Source organism: Nylanderia fulva, unplaced genomic scaffold (genome assembly GCF_048542155.1).
Source record: "Nylanderia fulva isolate GAGA-0341 unplaced genomic scaffold, ASM4854215v1 Scaffold7, whole genome shotgun sequence".
NCBI classification, from domain to species: Eukaryota; Metazoa; Arthropoda; class Insecta; order Hymenoptera; family Formicidae; genus Nylanderia; species Nylanderia fulva.
This window is the reverse complement of record NW_028190807.1, coordinates 3,983,582-4,004,576: the sequence shown is the minus strand read 5'-3', so window position 1 is coordinate 4,004,576 and position 20,995 is coordinate 3,983,582. Positions and strand designations below refer to the sequence as shown.

The following is a 20,995-nucleotide window of genomic DNA, read 5'->3' as shown; positions in this document are numbered from 1 at the left end:
GTGAGAAACGACTCATGACACAATCTCGTCCCCACGAGAGAACATTTTTCTTCCTTCTCGCGTTTACTTTTTAACCGATGCAAATCAGTCGCGCAGCAACTTTGCGTTCGCCCATAGAATATTAAGACTTTCGCAGATCAATTTTACGTCTATTGATGAACGAGATTGTTTTCAGCAATCACACAGTACATGTACCTGCGAATGTAGAAATATTCTTTTGGTGGCGGTCGGGTATGAAGAACGAGATATTTCAATAGGGATTCCTCCAAGTGCTTACACTCATGAAAATGTGCGGAGCGAGCTTTGTGATTTGCGAAAATGTCGATCCATTGAGGCCGCGCTTGTATCTATTTACCGAGGCGTAACAACGAGCATTGTCGACGCTGTGTTCAGTCTCGTCGTCGCCATTCACCATCACCGACGCTGTGCGCAGCGACCAACGTTTTTATCCGCGGCCCTCAATTAATTTCCATTCATATTGGCCGACGAGCCGTTGGACGTGTTTACAACGTTCGGTAATTGCGTGATCGTGCCGCTCGATTGTCCGCACAAATATGAGAGTCGACGTTCATATACGAGACGGGAGGACACATCCTGTATACTTGTTACTATGTCATTATAAACGCTGGCCAAAGTTGCGCAACATCGATCGTGATTTATTAATATAATGATATCAATACATAATAGAAATTCCACGACGACGGAATGTCCGGAATCAAATTTTATGAATTATGTAATACGAGGATGTATTAATAAAGTAGAGCGAGTTTTATTTTTAATATTATATACGTTCTTTTTAATTCAAAAATGATTACAGGCATTGCAAAGCGCGTTTTATATGGAGATACCTATGTAGGGATGCCTATATTTTATATAGGAAAATCAATTTTACATTCATCAGAGATTATCTTCGCATTCATCAGAAAATATGAGAGAAAAACTGTAGTAATGATAGATTTATTTTATACCAGACATTTCAACGCATTTTAGTCTCATTTATCAAGTTATTTGCGCAAGCTGGTCTAATAAAGACTTCTTTTTTTTTTCGCGTTAATATTACATTACATCGCGAGTTCCTCTTTTTGGTTTTCGTTCTCTTTTGTCTTTTTATTGATTCTCGTTCTGGCTCTCGTATATCTGACCCCGCTGGCTGTACGACGTTGCTTTTGCCGACGCGATTCTATAGAACGAAACCGGAAATTGGCGACGGTGAAATACAACGTGCACCTTCGGCAAACTCGGTGCTTGCTATTGAAAGAGCTATTAAGTCAAGAGTGCGTGACGGCAGTAGTATCGTCCTTCTGTGGACAGCCACTGGTAGCTCGTTCTTGGTTGGGAACTTGCTTTGGTTTGCACAATGGTTGAGATTTCTCCTTACCGCTATAATTTTATTTTTAATTAAAGTTTCGGGCACGTTAAATCGCCTCTCTCTGCTAATTTTTTGCTCAGTCGAGCTATTTAATTGTATTAACATTTATATGCAAACGTAACGTGATCGTGATACGCGACTAGATTTGTTTATAAATTTTTATACCTTTAATTATCGCATTCAAGATTTATGTGAATGTTTTTAGAGTTGGTTGTACGAAATTGGAATTGAACATATATATATTGTTCAAATTGAAAATATTGTATATTGTGCATATGCAAATAGTAGGTATATTTCAAAATATGTATGTATCGATAGGAATTTAATTTGACATTTAACAGATTCAATATTTCAAATTGAGAAACTACTCACAGAGATAGATATATGGAAAATTCTTACATGTATCTATCTTCCGAGAAGAGAAGATCTCCAAATTTGTGAAGTGATACATATAAACGGTTGAAGATAAACAGCTGTGAACCATATTATGTATATATATATTTTACATATACACATGCAAGTTATTTTCTAAATACGTATATAAGTATATGTTGAAATTCTGTTACGCCCATTTGATTTGACTCATATCCTTACGGAACCCAGAATATCTCGCGTTATAATATAGGCGTTATAACGTACGCGTTAGGTAACCAGACGTGAACATTAAATCAGTGAATTCAGCGAGACGGTGCTTCTCTTCTATGTTCGCCACCCTCCGGATTTACGTAAATATTTGTATTCCACCGCTAAGGCGAAAAAGTTATTTCTGAACACTGTGGGCGGATTGCATAAATATGGGATTTATTGTGCGAGATTTTATGCCACGAGAGTGGCATTGATATATAGAATAACGGCGACGAGAGAAAATTGCTTAAGAGGAAAAAAAAACTTGAAAGTGCGTTTCAGCGTCGTTGACAGCGGAGTCGCTCTATGGGGGAGTGAATTGCATTGTGTATATATATATATATTTATATATACAATGCACCGCATCTCTTTAATCGCACTTGCAATAGTGGCAAGAAATAACATTCGAAAAATTTCACGGAATGTTGTTTTTTGGAACCGGCACTGACACACTTTTGCCTCTCGTGTTTTAGAAACGGACGAGCCGATTAAGCGATTCCCGGCCAAGTGTCTCGGCAGTGATGTTTTTCCGTTCTAGAAAACTTAAAACTTCCGTGGAATTTCTAACCTGATTCTTCTCAATTTTCTCAATTTCCCTTTACTCCCTGTTTTTTTCCCTCTCTTTTTGTTTGGTCCTCTCGAACACATCGAGCGTTCGTCCACAGAATTCAAGCGCAAATCGGTCGCCCTCGACGCGGGGTTGAAGATGTCGTGGAGGAAGCGCTGCATATTTATCGTCCCTCGCCAATCTCCCTCGTCGTTTTCTTAGACTTTAAAGTCGATAGCTCGACATCCGACCGAAATGAATTATACAGGGAAATCTAAATAATTGGAAAACCCTCCCCAGGAGAGAACTCTACTTATCATTGCACATATCTGCAATAAGCAGCAATAAATATATAAACTACATTACGGATTATACATAAATGGATGTTATGTAAAATTCTTGTACAAACGATGATAGAGAACGTATTTCGCGATTCCGTGGTTTTGTCGGGCGGCGTATTATATAGCACGAGGCGCTTGACCTCGTTTTCAGAGACACAGCCATACCCCAGGGCGCTTTCCTGGTCACCCACAAATGAAAGATAGAACGTTGTGTATGTTTACGTACTTCTATCCCTCCTTTTCCGCAAGAAACCCTTTGCAAAGCGTGGAATATAATGCGCGACGGTAATTAATTATAAATTTCTCCATACATACGCGTTTGCGAGGTAACAAAGCCTCCGTCTTTGACAAACGAGAAAGCGATTTTGCTAATGATATTGTCAAACAAACGATAAATATATAGCAGGTAAATTTATAAGACGAACGATATATTTTTTTTATGCAAAATAAAAATGTGCGATGGGCGCGAAGAGTTTTGTCGATTATTTTAGAAATTCTTTCCGTTGAAAATCCTCACCGCTGAAAATATAGCACGCTCGAATTAAATTCCACTCATTTCTACGTTTGCATAATGACTTTTACAGAATTATTATAAATCTACATTTGAATTTTCTCACCCCGTATCCATCTTCCATTAAGAAAGACCGTACGGCACGCACAGTAGGATGAACATTCGGGTCGAATAACATCGCGATCTACATCTGCGGAATAATTGTGGGTCTTCGGACAGGGGCGGACAATTCAATTAATTAAAGTCTCGCTGTTGGAAATTGTCTAACTCGATCACGCCAATATGAATTATAAAGAAATGAAGTACAATTTTAAGTTAATTGTTAATTATTCTTCGAGAAATCAAGAATTGTATATATAATGCATAACTAGTGCTTTATAAATATAGCACTTTTCTACTTATACAGAGTAACTGTATTATTTCGGTAAAAATATTCAAATATGCGCGAAATATAATAATCAAATAATTAATGTAAGAATGTAAAAAATGTATTGTGTCAAAAAGATTTGATATTTTTAGTTTTTACACTAACAGATATTTATATCTATAATTATTCGGCTCTACATATATGTATATGTATGTACGTGCGTTTATGTCCTTTATGTTTATGCAAATAGGTAACTGTGTTTGGCAAAATTCATGTTGTAAACATGTTAAGCGATAGCCTTCATCGCGGCCGAATTATTTAAATTTAAATACCCTGTTTCATATTATCGATCCTTTCACAATACATAATTTTATGTATTACATGTCGTACGCGATCATGTACCTCTGCATATTTGTGATATATATTTTTATAATTTTGTCAAAATATTTTTAATCAAATACGATACAAAACAGTGCATTATTCAAAAGTTATTCATCTACTTTCAACACATTTACTGCAATACTCGTTTCAGTTTGCTGATATCGACGATATTAACTTTGTATTTATTTAACTTCTCTATTCTATGGTATAAATGTGTTTGTCGTATTTAATTATAACTCGTACATGTACAAAGCTCCGAATATGCACGGAAAAGCGGGAAAATTCCATTTATTAATTTCATTTAATTGTATTTCATAAAGTAAAAAGTGGGACGCTAAAGGATTATCAATCTTTACACAATTGTATTGATGATGGATTTTGATACATAAATATATAAATTTACGAGTGCATATAAATATTATCAGCGATAGATATATATCAATGTAACATTTTGTTTGCGTAGTCTTCTTTTTTTGAGATTTTAATAAAATTTTATTTTCTTATCATCTATAACTCCATAAACATTTCTGTTCTGAACAAGTAACATATTTAAAGACGAACACAACGAGCACTTATTAAGGTGATATAAAATAAAATAAACTCGTCTTTTTCTTACAGGGGATGTTTAGAGAAGTAACAAGGGGAATTTCTGAGATCCCAACCATAGGATTCAAATTCCTCAGTTTCCAAAAATTTTCTTATCTTAATTTATCGCAATAACATCGCGTTTGGCTCTTAGTCGAGATGAATATGGAGTTTTTAAAACAATTGGAGAGCTGACTTACAAATATTCTTATTAATAAAATAAACAGTTTATTCCATATATATTACAAACATAAACGTTTCGACTAAGATGTTGGAAAGATTCCGTACAATTTAAGTATTATCTTAAATGTTGTCGCATCATAAGTTGTTTAATATGCACAAGTTCAGCGATATACTTTGTATTTGTTTTAATTCTCGACTTAATTCTCGACACTAACAAAAGACAATTAATTTTATGATATGGTAAATTGATTTGAATTTTTTACTGAAGAAGGCTGCGTGCAGTCGAAACGTTTATGTTTGCAATATATATGGAATAAACTGTTTATTTTATTTTATATCACCTTAATAAGTGCTCGTTGTGTTGGTCTTTAAATATGTTACTTGTTGCTAACAATATACGAGCGAATTATAATTATTATTTGATATTTCTGTTCTGCATTTTATTTGAAACATTTCATCGCTGCATGTTTTACAAAATACCCCTCTCGATTCATTGCTAAAAAATTGCATGCATGTTAACAAAAGTGGGACAAAAGTTTTTTTTAAGCGTATTAAAAATTGCGTGCAAGTTCAATGAATCTTTCGAACGTAGAAGTTCATTAAATGGAAGATAGAATCGACGTGTGAATAAAACCACTGCGAAAAAGAATAATCGTATCCCGGCATCTCATCCGTGATATCCTTTTTCATATTCTGATTATATATCTTTTCACCAATTCAGAGATTTTAATCATCTTTTATATATTGATCTTTTATCTCGTTACCAATCTATTGTTACAATTCGAATTAAGATATATAATGATTACTTGATTAATAACAATCACAGCTGTGACTAATTGCGTGCAACTGTCGAAAACGAAAAATATTCTTAATAAAACGTATCATATATTTTTTTATAAATATATCGTTAGTGAGTTAATAAAAGAGGAAATATATGCTTTTGCATATATATATTTTATTTTGCTTTGTTAAAATACTTGTACGTGTTTAAGTATTGTGTTTCAGCAATGTATCATGAATATTCAACGTTAATTTTTTTAAATATATTTTCCGGTTATATTTTTCTTAGACAGAATATGAACGAATGCAATTAGTAGGTAGTAGGTAGAATGGAATTTTCAGAGAAATTTATACATATCATTAGTTTTTTTATGAAGATAATATTGTGAAAAATTGCACATTATTTTAAAGAATAATTCGATTCCTCACTGAAGTTTATAATTTATATTTATTCATTTTTGTTTTTATAAACTCATATAAGTATATATTTTAATTCAAGAATGAAAAAAGGACATTCATAAGATAGATAAAAATTCTTAACTTTTTAACGAATCCTTGTGATTCTTTATGCCACATGCGCGTAGTTATTTATAATTAATAATACTTTCTTTTCTTTCTTGCTTTGTGGAAAATTTCATGTGTAACGAGGTCGGTAATATACCGAGTTGTTGCTTTAGCCGTTAACTTCCTTTATGGATGCTGTATCGCCGCATATATGAACGTAATGTCGGTAGACACTTACTTTTTAATGAGATCAGTAATATCCCGAAACCGCTTTGTTCCTGAGTTTTGCATATACCAACGAGATAATCTATTGTATCTATTCGCATTTCTACTTTATTATTCGCAATTAGAAAATGTAGATGTAATAATTCAAAACGTGTTATGTTTAAAACGAGAAATTTATAAGAAATTAAATTTTAACCCAGCAAATATTTTTATTTTGTAAATTTTACATATATAATATATTTTAATTATAATATTAAAATTATACGCGATTTAAAAATTAGTAAGAAGAAGTTGTTAATTATTAATTAAAACATTTTGGAATAATAGATCATTAAAACCTTTTACGATGTTCACGATAAGTCGCTCAAATGTGACTTATAACATTTTGTATTAAGAAAAAAAAGAGAGTAATTAAAATATATTTTAAACTTTATATTCAAAGTTATGGAACTGTGTATACAGTAAAAGATTACTATCTTATATCAAGTAATCAACGTCTTCGTATATATTATTATAAATACTGAAGCAAAGACCTCCCGCGGTGGACTTGTTAATTAATTGCGGTAATTAAATTGAACGATTTTATGATAATCGAAATTCTCTTTATAACAGAATAAAGCTTTCGCAGTTTCAAATACTTGATTCGAAGCTTCTCCTTTCCTCTATCGTGATCCTATTGCCATACCACTATTACTGTCCCGTTTTATCTGGTTTCTACTTCCTCTTCTTTCTGCACACGCTTCATTCACTTTCCTTCTACTATCAGCGTCAGCGTCACTAACTCATTTAAAACTCTAGGGACAGCCCTTTAATTAAAAAAGTTTACGCTTCTTATTGGCGGGTCTTTGCGACGCATTGAGGTCTAATTGAAAATTACTTAAATATTTTACGAATAATTTTACATCGTTGCATGTAATCATATTTTGTCTCTATGATTATTATTTAATATAATATTTAAAGATAATTTGATATTTGCGTCATTATTGTCATTATTGTGAAACTAAAATAGCATGCACGATTAATATGCTGGAAATTATAATATTTGGTTGCTAAATAAATTTAATACTGAGAAAATATGTATAATATTATATTTTGATATCATATATTTTTGATTATTTGTACATGCTATATCTTTGCTTCGAGATATCTATTCGCGGAAGTGAAAAAAGTAGAACGGTCGTATGATACTGCTGAAGTAAATTGTACGTCAGTTCAACTTTTTCCCCGAAGTCCAAAGATAGAGTATATCATACGGTATACGACAGAGGGAAATGGAATTACTTAATTTCTTTTCTCGATAAAATTAAATTACTATCTAGCTCAATATTAACGCGACTAGAATTTCATTGCGTCTATTCTTTAAAAAGATGAGGAGACTGACAGCCAACGACTGCGCTTGCCATAGATTTATTTCTCGTTTTATACAACTGCAAATAGCCGTGTATGACGAAAGTGTATGTACATATCGATATGAACTGAAATACAAATTATTAAACGTACTCTGTGTTCATTTTTATATACCTATATTGCGCAACCACGCATGTCACTTTGAAGCAGATGTACTTAATTCTCTCGCTCGTTTAACAAAGCTCCTTTTAACAAGTAACTAGTTTCTATCATTGCTTGTGTCGAGGATAAAGCTCTAAATTCCGTCGGAATAAATTGTGGAGTACCGGGACGATCGTTCTCACTTTGTTACAGGTCGGATAAAAATGGCGTTAGAATGGTATATTGGACAACAGAGTGTGACCGCGTGTCTCTCTTTCTCGACGACGAGTTTGAATTTAATTCGTTTCTTAGAGGAAACGCGTGTTCTCGAACCTTCGTTCATTTTCGTCATTCGTTTTCTGTCTTTTTTCATGCATACCTCGATTAATCGCGCGGAATTAAAAGCGTGAAGAGAAAAGAGGAGCGCAGGAAAAATGTAATACAATTAATCTTATACTGCACTAGCTTTCAACGATGATAATTATTCGAAAAACGTGAATGAATCTTTACAAAAGTCTGATAAAGCTTCTATATTGTAATACCATATTTCGAAATATTTTATTCATTAAAATATAATATAATTCTCTCTTTGAGATGAATAAATTATTGCGATATTTTATTATTAAAATTATATAAAAAAGCAAATAATACAGAAATATGAAAAATATTTCGCATAGATATATATTAAAATCAGATTTTGAAGTCAGATTTTACGCAATTAAATTATTTTACAGCCAATATTTCAAAATAGGATTAAAATTCATTAAGCGAGATAAAAAAAATTGTTGAGAATTCAATAAATTTATTTTGAAATAAAGTGTAACAAGCGATGAGCGAAGAGCGGAGCATCTTCGTTACTACAGATTGACACAATTAGTTTGAGAAAGGATAAGGCTTTAGGAATCTGGAAGTTCGCTCAACAGTACGTTGAATAACGTTGCCGTGGTTAATGAAAGTGGTGGTGGCCTTAAACGTACGCGTACACCACACTTCAGTGATGTTGTCAATTTAGCAACTAACGGAAGCTACACATAGGTAGATAAATTGCTCTGGTTTCGGCGCAGCTACGGATCGTTATCTCAAAGTGCTCAAAGTGTGGCAACAAATTGACTTTCGTGTTTGATAATTAATGCCAAATGCGCGCGAGATTTAACGGAGTTGTACGTATATATAATATCGGTTTGTTAAAGTTATTACTGTGAAGTTACATTAGCTACGAATTAATTCGTATAGTTTCGAAATTGCACTTAAAGTGTGCCCGTAACACGGTCTAATATTAGTAAATGTACTTAAGTTGAATGTTTTAATTGACAGAGTACTCGCAAATATCTCTAAATTAGGTTAAGATTACACACGTTTTAGAAAAAGTTTTATAACATTTTGATTAAATAGAGATCAAAGTTATTATATTAATTTATTAATTATATGATTCTTTAATTATTTAATTGTATACTCTTGTCTCAATAAACTTCATTTTTTAAATTTAAATAAACAAGTAAGAAAGATAGCATTTCACTTATATTACACTGATCAATAAATCTCGCATCAAAGTTTTTTCTATTACTGCAAGTTACGACATAATGAATTAAGAATGCGACGCAGAAAGGAAGCGGTTGTCGGTTTTAAACGAGATCTCGTCAGAGTCTGAAAACGCGGAGATCTCGGAGGTTTCTGTGAAATTAAACAAGTGGTTTCACAGATCGTTTCAACGTGTCGAATATTTTTGGTGCAGAATAATTAATTAGCATTATATTTAAATTATTGTATGATCTCGCATTTTATACATACATATATATGTTTATATGTAGGTATACACAGAATCTAGAGTTCATCTATATTTTTTCTCATATTTTAATATTAAGCTTTTTTAAATTTGAATCAAAATGTCTCTAGAATATGTAATTAAAATATTGTACAATAGTCACGGAATGTATAATGTAAAATAAAAATTGTAATATCTTATTTTTAAAATAAAAAGCATAATTAAATGATCTATACAAGGCAATACAATAATGCGAATAATGTAAAATAATATGATTACAAAATATTTGCATTGAAAACCAATTAAAAGGCGATCAACCTAATTGAATTACCTTAAATGGATCGAATATTACGACACGCCATTTTCTACATTATATATCGCATTTATTGATCATGATATTTTATAGCACGATTGCCGATTTATCTCATCGTAATGGCAAAAGCTAGCGTTTATATCGCGTAATTTAATATTAAAAATTTTATAGTCAATTAAAGATATATTAACTCCGCGCGCGCGCGGATCGAGGAGTGATAAAAACTGAGTTAAAATATCGTCGATAAGTTCTCTCTTCAGAGCGCATTTCCTATCGTCCGCCGTCTCCTTACGTCTCTCATTACACTGCGCCCTGTCAAGCCCACTGGGCCGTAATAAATTGCGTCCGGCTAGAAGACGGGCTTGTTGATACGTATTGACCAACGTGATCGTCTTTTTATCCCGCGTACTCGTTCTTGTCTTCATCTTTGCGCCGTGTCATCGCAGCCGGCGCGTATTTCCGCGATCGCTTGGCAGACAATCTTAACTAAAGGGGATGAACGGCGCCCAAGGAAGTGCCGTTAAATGGTTTCACCTGATATAATCGCCGGTCGGCGTGGAAGTTAACCGACTCTGCTAAACTCACTTGTTCACCGGCGCCCTGAAGCTCGACGCCTTCGGGGACATACGCTGGACAAACTTGTCGGGATTGAAAGTTAAGGATGGTTACGGGCGGAATATAGAGCTCTGTTACAGCTTCATTTTACATGGTAGTTGCACAGTAAGCGGAAAACCATTTGAGAGATCTCTAAGAAAGTTTCACAAAAGGTGAGCCGTCTCGGATATATAGAGCGGCTTCTCGCAATGGCTCTAAAATGATATTTTGAAATGTTAATAAGAGCGATTTCATCAATCTCCTTCTTCCTTGAAAGATCCTAACATCTATTCTTTATCGTTTAGATAAAAAATGTAAATAAAAAACCCTTTTATAATAATTATACACAATTTAAAAAAGTCTGTGCGCTTTTTAAACTTTTTAAAAAAATTATTCGCGCAAATGATTAGTAATGCGAATATACATGATTAAGTAACGCGGAACTAAATTAGAACTGCAGTTTTGCCCACAATTATAACAACGTTTAACCGGGTGAATAAAAATATTGAATGGACTCATGCACTGCGCCAGCTATATATTATCACAATATGCTCTAAAAAATAGAAGTAAAGCCCGAACAATACGTCTGTTGGTGTTGTTATAATGATTACAATCGCTCCGCGATTGTATGATATATCGTGTTTGTTGGTACTGAATAGCTGGGTCGCACAGAAAGAAAGTTGTGTAAGTTTAAAAGAAACTAGACGAGAGGTATAGTCAACAACAACCGCACCCAACCGTACATGCATACATGTCTTATCCACAACATATGTCATATACGATTTTCTGTTTTCTTTTGACGCATAGGTACTATCAACGCAATCCCAACGCAATCCTCTTCCGGGCATCCGATTTAGTTTTGTGCGGCTTCCTCGCTGTCGCTTTTAGGATCATTCTTTGAGACTATTCAGAAAATGAAAATACCAACAACGGCTGAAATCATATAATAAGGAAAGGAAAGAATATAAAAAAATTATACATTTAATATATAAAATTTCGTTTATATTTTTTCCTTTTCCTCTTATATATTTTAGTCGTTGTTGATATTTTCATTTTCTGAATAGTCTCAAAGAACGATCCTTATAAAATATTTTAGGATAGTGCCTGGCGCACAAGAAAATATTGAAAATTTTCCATTTTTGTAATATTTTTATATAATCTTGCGGCTTGATAAAGCTTATTTTTTGTATCGAAAAAATTCTAGAGTATCGACAACGTCAAAGTTTCTTGTATGTGTGCGAATACGTTACGATGAAAGTAATCTTTGGGAATGGTGAAGAGGAGCATACGTAGCGAAGAAAAAAACAAAATAAAATATTATCGCAAGAAGTTTTGCTACCAGGCAAGCGATTTATATCCGCGGTATTCAAGATCCAGAGAAAGCAATCTAGGTGATGCAAGCAGATTTACAATAAGAATACCTGAACTTCAACCTCATATCATTTGTATTGTACATATCCTTTCATTGTTGAAGTAGAGTAAACTCTAATAAATTACGAGTATTTTCTCATAAATGTTTATCTCTATAATGCAATCTTCTAATTGTACGACATTTAATTTGCGCGAAAATATTAAAAAATACTAATGCGAATTTCGAATTATTACGGCAGATAATGAATTAATTTTTTTTTCTTTGAAGAGAGAAAGTTATTTCCGGATTATTACAGCAGATAATAAATTAATTTTTTTCCTTGGAGAGAGAAAATATTTTAGAGTGCGTTATTTTTAACTGACATAATTCATTCTCAACAATTTATGAATTGCAATTATATTAATTAATTTATGATTAATTATCAGATCATTAATCGAATGTTTATGTTTTCTTAGATTTAATTTCTCTCTTTCTTCTGAGGTGGTATAAATACCAATGAATTTCATGAGACAAGAATCTTGGGAAGTAACATGTGATTTCAAGTCTTAATAGAATCCTGTGGCGCGATAAGTCGTTGAATCGTGCGAAGATCTCACATAACAAGTGAGCACATTTGTTCACTTTAATGTTCCTTTTATGTGTTTCACATGCCAAAGGATTTCAGAGTTTTTCCGTAGCGACACAAAAATTCCGATGGAGTTTTCACGTTTATCTTGAATTTTATCGTTTTTGTATTGCACTTTGATCTTATAGTTTACCTTGTTTCTGTTATAATTCTTGTGTGTTCAAAACTTTATTTAGACAATTTAAAATGTTTAATGCTATTTATTTATTATTAATCTAATCTACTTATAATTAATATTCATAATATCATTTCTGTTTCAGGTACGTATTCGCAGCGAGCACTTTTAGCCGGCTTTTGTTCAAGTTCAAAGCGTTCGTACGCGTGAGTAAATCGTGAATTCGGCATCTTTTACGCCAGAACGTCTATTATAATCTATCTCTTCTCACTGAGATAATCTACATGGTATCCCTATTGTTTGGATTTTTTCACATTTTACCCGTACTTTTGTTATCTCTGTATTGTCTTACCCTACGTACTTTGGCTTTTATTCGACGCCACTCGATAAGAAGCCAAAGAGCGAATACAATATAACAAAAGTACATATACGTACATACACATAAACACACGTGCACGCACGCACACAAATACACACTTTTGTTAAAGCTCAGTCGCCGGGATGTCTGAAGGAAAAAGCTGCGCTGTCATATCCTCCATGTAAGGATAAAAGGATAGCATCTCCATTGATGATTTGTGTGTTTCTATCTTGGTAAAAGCAGAACGGAACATAATCTCTTCGTTATAAGAGCAAGTTTGGTCCGCGCGAAGAAAGATATTACATAATGTTTCACTTCATGCGAACTTGATAATAACGTTCTCTTCGTAAGAAGCACCGGTGCTCGCGACAATCAATCGCGCTTTCGTCATCGGCAGCTTTATTGTAACGAATGAGGAAGTTTAATGACGATGCTATTACGTCAAGTGCTTTAATAACGTTTCGCAGAGACTATTCCCGTCGTACTTTGCGCTAATTCCACATCAAATTCTACTGGCGGGACTGCGAAGTTACCTCGCGACGCGATTACCTCTCAGGGACAAGGAAAAATACTTTTAAGCGGAATAGTTCTTTCCTTATATTCGTCGCGAGTTGCGAAGTACACGTTTTCCGTGAAGTTCTATCTTTTTATTCGGTGGAACTTAACTTGTCACGCGATTTTCATATTTTCCATCATTTTACACCGTCGCAGTTTCGCGTTGCTCAAGTTGGTGTCGTGACTTTTTATTGTAATCGCATTAGTATCTGTGAAGAGAGAAAATATATTTAATTATATATGTATATATATATATATATATATATATATATATATATAATTTATATTTGTAATATAAAGAATACATTCCATTAAATATTGATTAAACGATTGAATATTTTTAATATTATTACACTATTCTAACACTTCACTGATGTTTCCCTCGTGTAGTCTAGTTAATCTAAAAAACGATTGTTAGAAAATCGATTACGTTTCACTATAACTAGACAGTTTTATTGTATTTATTAATTAAACTATCAGTTTTTTGTTAGCAGACAAATCAATTGATTGTGTTTCGCGAATTGTCATTTATCGGTTTCTATTGTTATCCAACGTAGCTTCTGGCGAGAACATAAGTATCTTACAATCTGTGTTAATATTTTAAGCGGAGCGAAAATTTCTCACAATTGCAATTTGTAATCGTAACACATATGTGTTACTAATAAAAACGATTGTTGAACAGTTTGGTGCAATAACTTTCTAAATATGCAATTTGCTTAATCGATGTTCGCGCTAACTTAATTATCTGGGACTTGCTGACGCAACAGCAAGTCCAAAAACATATCATTTACTTGCTCCGAGCACGAACATAATTTTAAGCGTGTATGTGTGTATGTATATGCGCTTGATTCTCTCCAAATTATCGCATCCACTACAAACTATAATACAATCGCGCGTCTTTATTTATGCTTCGCGATATATGAAAACTTAGATAACCGAATTATATTGGATGCTATCCGTGCACGTGCTATCCGCAACCAAGGATAATCCTCGACTATGGAAATCATTTATTATATTATTGAAGATTGTATTCGCGGGCACATAATCTCAAGACGGGGCTTGTGGAAAGTGGATGGTGTTCCTTGCGAATCGGGGTGGCACCGGTTAGGTCAGGTCTTGGCGACGTGCACTGTGTAACGAAGGAACGCACGTTCTACCTGCAGGAGAAGAAAGTGCATAATAAATCTTCCGACCTTTCCGGTGGCACCGGCGCGCTTCTCCTCCGGAGTACGAGGGTCCGTGGAAAATGAGATTTCCCCGTGGCGCGGCGTGTCTCATGCTTTCAAAATTCAAAAGACGCTGTTGCCGCAACGTCGGGAGAACACGGTTGGATGGTGGTAGCTCGGAAAAGGCACCAAGGCGAAAAGTCGGACAAGGAAAATCAGTTCATGCTTAACGGAGAGAACTCGGCAACCCGTAACACGTCGGTGGCGCAGCATCTCCTGTTGCTGGGTTTCTATGACTCTTCCCGCTATTGTCATACATTGGAAAAGAGAAAGAGAGAGAGAGAGAGAGAGAGAGAGAGAGAGAGAGAGAGAGAGAAAGTTCCTTCCCGCATCTTTCGTAAATACAACACTATGCTCCTGCTTACGTATTTCCGCATTGTCCGTGTTGTATTTCTCATCATTCTCTCGTGGTTAGCTACAGCAAGTACATATATTGTTCTCTTTGTTGACACTAAAATTCTCTCTTATTTTCAATGTTCAATAGAATAGAAAAAAGTAAACTTTTATATATTTTTAGTTATTCCATTAATATTATTACAGTTATTGTGGTTAAATATTATCGTTAAAATTAGTTTTTGTTTTAAAAACCAAGAAAAAAATATTATATTCTAATTTTCAATATTAATTTTCTCGTCAAGTTTTTATTGTGAAAGAGAATTATGGTATATTGGAACATTGTTATTATTCTTGTTGATTGGCGTTTTAATAAAATGTTCGCCATTTATATGGAAATTGTATAATTTAATATGAACAAGTGATTCTCTGCATTTTAATAGAACGCTTGGCCTAAATTTATATACACTTTATTATTTTGATTGAAAAATTCAATCATAGCTGCTATTAAACGTTGCAATGCAGAAAATGACATCTGATGAAAAAGAGAAAAACAATAACAGATGCGCTCGATGGTGACTATACTTTTCAAGCGGGAATAAATATCATGATTTAATATTGCTGCGACATTGGAAAAAAAAAGAGAGAAACTGTCGATTCTTTTTCGTTGGCAGAAGAGAGTTTACGCGTTAGTAACAGAACGTAGCGCAATTTGTCTTGAGTCTGTCTCACGAAGGAGAAAAGTTTAAATAGAAAAGTAGACGTATTTTTTTCCCTACGATATATGTTAGTTTCTAATTTCTTAAAAAATATATATATGTATACATATATTTTTTTGATCTTTTTTATCCTTACATGTATTTCTTTATCACCAAGCTCAAGATAAAAAATTGATAAGAATATTTTTCCAGCTTTTCCATTAACAAAAAATATATTAAGTATATTTTATCTTGTTTGTGTTATTAAATATATATATATATATATATATATATATATATATATATTAAAATTCTATATTACATGTATTTATAATATATAATTATACCTAATAAGAAACACAGCTTTCTAGTGACAAGGTATTATCGTTTTTGTTTAACGTAATGCAGATTGCCGTTTTTGTTCTCTCAATTTGTCTTATAAGCTTAATTCGTTTTAATGATGTTCGTATATGTGATAATACAACATTTATTATACAAAAATTATATGTACAAATTATATTGCAATTCCGATTTAAATACAATTTAATATTTTTTAAATTTTATAATCATTCTGATGTATTGTTTTTTCTTTTTAATATATAAAAAATTAATATCTTTTTAATCATAATATACTCACGTCTAAATACATTTGGTGTTTTCATACATGATCGCGCACCGAGCTCTATTATTTAAATATCTCTATTTTATACCACTGTGTAGTTTATATATTAATGTACTCAGCGTTATATATATTTCATTAATACAAAAATATAAGTCATTTAAAGTGAAGTTTATATTCAGCTATTATATGTTGTATATAGAATTGTATCACTTGTGGTTAAAGCGCGAATATAACAGAGCATATAATATAGCAACAAGAATTTGAATAACGAATACATTTCCAACTACATTTGATAACTTGTTGCCCTCATCTAAAGCATCATTTCTTGTTACGTCATTATATAAAATTATATTTACACGTAATTTTTTTATTTTTATGTGATATAAGTTTACTTGAATATATTCATCATTATTGGATGTATTGAAATTCTTCGACCTTAATAGATCAAATAAATATGTAAAACGCGGAAATTGCATATAGGGCTACGATCAACTAGAATCCCCTTTAGGCGTACGCACACATATTCAGACACAATCGGAAGGGACAGAATTTATAATCTAAGAGAGAGAGAGAGAGAGAGAGAGAGAGAGAGAGTTCTACCATATATTAAGCAAAGTAACTTAAAGTCGTAAATGTCGGAATATATCAATAGTTGAACGGCCTGTGTGTGCGTATGTGTGTGCATGTGTGGTCGCGCACGCGCAGGTAAAGATGCATTTTAGTGCATATATATCAGATATGTCTCTCTTGCAGCAACGGCAATCTTTACCGTAGTTATTGGTGAAATCGTTTTAGTTAGATATGCTGTTGACCTCATTTTATTTTGCGGCGAATTAATTAACTTTAATGCACATAGAATGAATATAAAAGTTAATTACGCTTTCATGTATGCTAATATTTTTCTTCGTCGTATGAAATTTCATAACATAGAATTTTCATTTTGATGTGTCAGTTTAGTAGCGATATACATATGCATATGCGCATCTTAGTGCATGACATAATATATTGGTACATTTGGGTCAAGATTGAACATCAACTGTCTCTATCTAATCAGCAAACGGCTTATGAAATTAGATGCTGATCAGAGCTCCCATCGCGATTGATTTAATCGATTCGAATTATATACATAATATCCAATATGTATCAAATATTCACTCGGTCATTAAATTAAAAGTTCTTGTTAATGTAATATTTTATTATAGGTATTAAATTTTATATTATATTTCACTATATGCGAGTATATTAAAATTAGTTTAGCATTTTATGATTTTTATTTTCAGTAGAAAGTCAAAAGAGAGAAGTAATTTATTAACAAGAGATAGATTTTGTAGGATAAAAAGATACAGATGACTTCGAGGTACAGCGTTATTATCCCTGATAATAAATTATTTTCACAAATTCAATGATGATACATAATGAACGGGGGCCATAAAGAACAGGAGTACATAGCACAGCAATATATTTTTGCGTGCCGTTTTCTATCGATCCGACTCGCGTAAGCTTTTGTCCTCGCAATTAATTATTCTTTCATTTGGCGCACCATTTCAGCCAACAAACCAATTGTCATTATATCATGATGCATTAAAACTTATATTACGAGCGCATCGCCCGTATTCGCTATCTGCATAATGTTTTAAAAAAAAGAAAAAAAACCATTTTAACAACTAGCTACATACATTTCGACGACACGCTGCGCGCCTCAACAAATCTCTATGTCCAACACGACGAAGGAACTTTCATCGTATTGGTTCGAAGGAAGCGGTGTCGAATGAAAGAGGAATTGAATCTGAATTCATGCCGCGGGATACAATATGCTTTTCGTAAAGATGGGGGCGTTCTCTATCCCGAGAAAAGAATTTTGCAACGAATTTTACGTGCCTGCCTCAAACAGCGTTTGATAGGAAAAAAAGAGATAAAACGGAAAAGGCTGTCTACTAGACATGAACATACATTCGCGTACGAATAGAACTAGCTTATGTTGAAGTCAAATATGTAACAAGACTACACGTGTAACATACGTATGTATTTATATATAGAAGTGTATATATAAAATATGTATATGTATATATATATATATATATATATATATATATATATATATATATATATATATATAGAAATGTACGGTTATTGCATATGATGGGGAAGAGGAGGGGAAGGAAGAAGTTAATATTCTTAACATGAAACCACATAAAATGCACTGTAAAATGATTTACGTATAATCGGTTTTCCATTACTGCAAAAATTGTATGCACAAAGGGATAAAATTTGCAAGTGCACAGAGATAAATGCATGAGGTCATGTATCTTCGAATATTTAGCAAGTATCTCGAATAATCAGGAGATAAAGATTTCCTCTGTCAAACACACACACATACACACACTCATATAAAACTACTACGCTCGAAGAAGGTAGTAATCGCTGGAAATATGGAGCAATTATAGGTGAGAGTTGTTAGCCGCGGCAATCTTATCTCTTTTAAACAGACACCAAATTATCGACTTAACGTGTAAAGCATCGACCCTCCTCGCAGTTTAGCTGCGATTACAAGCGCTTTGGTATAGTTCAGATTTAAGAAAGCGTCGACGTCCGCGACAAACGTGACGTGTTTATCCGTAAATTCGCGCCTTGAACGATAGTCTTAGAATACGAAATGGGATCCGCGTAAATCTTGGAGTCGTTTTCCAAATGAAATAACCGTGTCGCAGGCACGGCATTTTCCAGATGAGCTGTGCCCGGTGATTTACTGCGACTTTAAATTGCGTTACCGGATATAACAAACATAAAGCAATCAACGCCCCGTTTTCATATCGTTGTCGTTACCATACTTTTCGCCGTCTACTTCTCCGTGTAAACGTAAGACGGTAGAGAGCAATTTAAATAATCCAAGTCCCGGGAACCGAGATGGATTTGCGGATAATATCGAGCCATTTTTCGCGTATTTAGCGAAAAGAGTTAAAAGTAAAATGTTCCTATTGTTCCTTCACGTTTCAACGTTCTCCGTTTAAAGGCAATGAAAATCTTTCGGCGATTATATCGTGAAAGGAAAAACTTGGCGGTGAATTAAACGGCTAAATGGTGATATTAAACTCGCTTCTCGGTTACCTTCTTTCTCTCGATCCCTTTCTTTCAGCTCACTCCTGAGATTATCCTTTTGTGTAAGTAAGGGACAAATGTTAGCCATGTGACGGGATCTTGGGACTAGAAGGTTCCTCCCCGGAGAAGGTTCTTTAACCGCTTTAGCACCTCGCGCAGCGGACCGCGATCGTTAATTCCGCGACTTCTCTCCGGCGTGACTCCCCGAACTTTATTAAAGCCAATTAAACCAGCGACAAACTTGGGGCGAACAGTTGCGCAGATGGTATGTATACCGTAAATGCAAACTCACAATTTGTCGACCCGACGCATCTAATCTTGCGGGATATCCGTCGTAAATTCCTCGTTCATGATGCACGAAGTCGGCCGATGCTCGCGAAACTTCGTTAAAGATATATGGGCCATTTACCTCGTACTAGTGTTCGCGGCTCGACAAAAGCTTAAGGAGTGAAGGAGTTCTTACTGTTTGATTGAGAGCCGCGCGGTTATGCAAAAGTTAGAATTATTAAAAAGTTAGGATAAAATTATAGAGAGTACAAAAAGGGAAGTAATGGAAAGCCACGATACAGCCATACTGTATTGAAAATATATATTTAATTGTTTAAATAACAGATTATTAAACGGCGTAAATTATTGATAAACATTTCAAACGGATTTAAAAATTAATAAGCGTGGATACAATTGAAAATTAATACTTTTATATCGAACAAATGGAAAAATTAGTAGAAGAGGCCAAAATAGGTCAGACGGCTTTGTATATGTGTGCGCGCGCGCGCAATAAACGCCAAAAGAAAGAGATAGAAGAAATTCTATAAGAAGAAAAATACGTCGATTTAAAATAATTCTATGGGAATTGCGATAGAGAAATCAATAAAGAATCTTGAGGAAAATGGGACAAGTGAACAAAAAGAGAATAAGCGATCTCAAGCTATAGAACGGAGATTTCGGAATAAAAGCCAAATTGTACTGTGATGCAGTAGCGCGAATCATACACGATCGTAGGAAAGTCGAAATTCCATTCGTAATAACAGCGCAATTCGCAAGCCAGATAAGATTTCTTTCGAATTTCGATATTTCAATTCCACGGGTCAAGAAGTACGAGATGTATATGTACGTATGAATAATTCGTATATTCTAAATATGCGCGAATATACCGTTTAAATATAAATATATGTACCTAATGTAGTCCGTTTTCATTTTAGCATCAATTTTTATTATAATCTTCTCCGTCTTCTCTATAAATTTACATCCATTATTATCATCTACCAACAGAGAATGAACCATCCTTTTACAAACATCTCTTAAGAAATACCGGAAGATGCATTAAGGCGATCGCCAGTCGGACGGCACACAGGCGCAATTCATCCCCCTGAATATATCCGACCTGGCGTAAAAATCGCCGCTGGCTTGATACCGGCGCA

The 20,995-nt window shown here is 33.8% G+C and overlaps 1 protein-coding gene across 1 annotated transcript in view; it reads left to right on the top strand.

The window, feature by feature from the left end:
• The window catches only part of rg (A kinase anchor protein rugose), a 319,999-nt gene that overhangs the window by 105,778 nt on the left and 193,226 nt on the right, over positions 1–20,995 (top strand).